The sequence below is a fragment of the Chaetura pelagica genome, unplaced genomic scaffold (genome assembly GCF_000747805.2).
Source record: "Chaetura pelagica isolate M959 unplaced genomic scaffold, ChaPel_1.0 scaffold1341, whole genome shotgun sequence".
Taxonomy (NCBI): Eukaryota; Metazoa; Chordata; class Aves; order Apodiformes; family Apodidae; genus Chaetura; species Chaetura pelagica.
The window spans coordinates 409,916-412,500 of record NW_009952053.1 but is presented as its reverse complement, the minus strand read 5'-3'; positions in this window follow the sequence as shown (position 1 = coordinate 412,500).

Sequence of the window (2,585 nt, the reverse complement as noted above, 5' to 3'; positions counted from 1 at the left end):
CACCCCTGCCCCGTGTCCCTCAGCACCATCTCCAGGGCTTGGAAACCCCTCCAGGGATGGGGACTCCCCCCCTGCCCTGGGCAGCCTGGGCCAGGCCCTGACAACCCTTGCCAGGCAGGAATTGTTCCCCAGATCCAACCTCAACCTCCCCTGGCACAACTTGAGGCCGTTCCCTCTTGTCCTGTCCCCTGTTCCTGGGGAGCAGAGCCCGACCCCCCTGGCTCCAACCTCCTCTCAGCAGCTGCAGAGCCAGCAGGTCTCCCCTCAGCCTCCTTTGCTCCAGGCTCAACACCCCCAGCTCCCTCAGCTGCTCCTCACAAGTTCTCCAGCCCCTTTTTTTTTTTCCTGGGGAGCAGAGCCCGACCCCCCTGGCTCCAACCTCCTCTCAGCAGCTGCAGAGCCAGCAGGTCTCCCCTCAGCCTCCTTTGCTCCAGGATCAGCACCCCCAGCTCCCTCAGCTGCTCCTCCCAAGTTCTCCAGCCCCTTCTCCTCCTGCTCCAGCCCCTTCCCCAGCTCCGTGTCCCTTCCCTGGACACGCTCCAGCCCCTCCATGTCCTTCTTGTCCTGAGGGGCCCAGACCTGCCCCCAGGACTCCAGGTGCCCCCTCCCCAGTCCCAGCACAGGGGGACAATCCCTGCCCTGCTCCTGTTGCCCACCCTGTGCTGACACCAGCCAGGATGCTGGTGGCTTCTTGGGCAAGTGGCTGTGTGGGGCTTCCCCCCCTCCAGACAACTGGGTTCTGCTGTGTCTGTTGACACTGAGAGCATCTTGGGGAAGGTCCAGCTGGCTGCTCAGCCAGGGCTTCACTTAGTGCCTGGTCTGCAGCCAAAGACATCTGTGTGACATGGCAAAATGAGAGCTTGGCTCCCAGACCATGTGCAGGCTTTGGTGTGCCAACCTTCTCCCAACACCATGTTGTACAATGCCCTTGTATGCCAGGAGCAGCACCCAGACACTCCCAGCTAGATCTGCCCTGTGCATTTGCCAGAAATCCACTTTTTTTTTAAATTTAAAAACCAGCTTCTGCATCCCTGCCAGTGCTGCAGAGGAAAGGTTTGGTTTGGTTTGGTTTTCCCCCTCCCTGCAAATAGGTCACTATGGACCTGTTTAAAGGTTCCACAAAGGAACCACAGCATTTCAGCTTGACTGTGCTTTAACACCAGGGACTCACCCCAAGCCAGTGTCTGCTCACAGGATCCAGTCACCTATTTTCTCCAGCACAGGGTTTCTCCACTGTGACCATTAAGTCCCCACATCAGCATCACTCTCCACCAGCTCCTTGTTTCTGTCTCCAATACCAGCTCAGCTATTTACATCTCTTCTCATCAAAAGGTTTCTTGTCTCTTCAGGCCCCTGTTGTCACTTCACTGCATTTCCTGGTGCCAGCACAGGACATGAGTGTTGAGGAGCCCCAGCATCACCAGCCTCCTTACCCAGTTCCACACTCATTTGCAGAGGGGATCTCACCAGGATTCAGTGCTGCCTGCCTTGCCTCTTGGTGAGGACATGGGCAAGCTGAGCCAGGGCAGAAAATACTCATTAAAGAGCTCGTTACATGCTGCATATCTCTGACACTCTGCTGCTGATCTCTTCCCCTATAGTTACTGACACACACCCTTGGCAGGGACCTTTTTATGCTCTGCAGGGACTTTTAAGCAAATTCAGGGCTTGTAGCAAGAGGACAAGGGGGGGATGGATTACAAGTGGGAGAGGGGAGATTGAGGTTGGACATGAGGGAGAAATTCTGTGCTGTGAGGGTGGGGAGAGCCTGGCCCAGGTTGCCCAGGGAAGCTGTGGCTGCCCCATCCCTGGGGGTGTTGAAGGGCAGGTTGGATGGGGCTGGGAGCAGCCTGGAATGGTGGGAGGTGTCCCTGCCCATGCAGGGGTGGGACTGGGTGGGCTTTCAGTTCCCTTCTGACCCAAACCAGCCTGGATTCTGTGACTCTATGAAATGCTCTGGATCACATCAGCATATGGGCTGCACCTGCTGTGGCACACGGACCCTGCACACCTTTAGAAGGCCACAGGCAGACAGATGTGCCTCCTGAAGGATCAGGCAGCACCTCAGATCAGGAAGACACCTGCTCGCACATCAGCTGTTCTAATTAGGCAGAGCAACCCCTTCTGGTCCAGCTGTTTCCTGGTGGAACAGGAAGATCTCACAGCCAGTCCCTCCAGGAGAAGGAGGTTGGTCTCTCAGCAAATCCACCCCAGAGCCTGAAAATAGGTTTAAGGGCACCCGTGCTACGTTTACCAGCACTAAAAAAAACCAACCAGAAAAGGTCACTAGAAGCGAGATGGGGTCTCTGACAGGCTGGTTCACCCCGAGGAGGCTCCAGGGGCCTCAGCATCCCTGGTCCAGCATCCACGAGGTGGAGCTCCAAACGTGGCCATGAGCTCTGCAGGGACCTCTGGACGCTTCTCCCCTCCTTCTGGACACTTCTCCTCTCCCTCTGGACACTTCTCCTCTCCCTCTGGACACTTCTCCTCTCCCTCTGGACACTTTTCCTCTCCCTCTGGACACTTTTCCCCTCCCTCTGGACACTTTTCCTCTCCCTCTGGACACTTCTCCTCTCCCTCTGGAC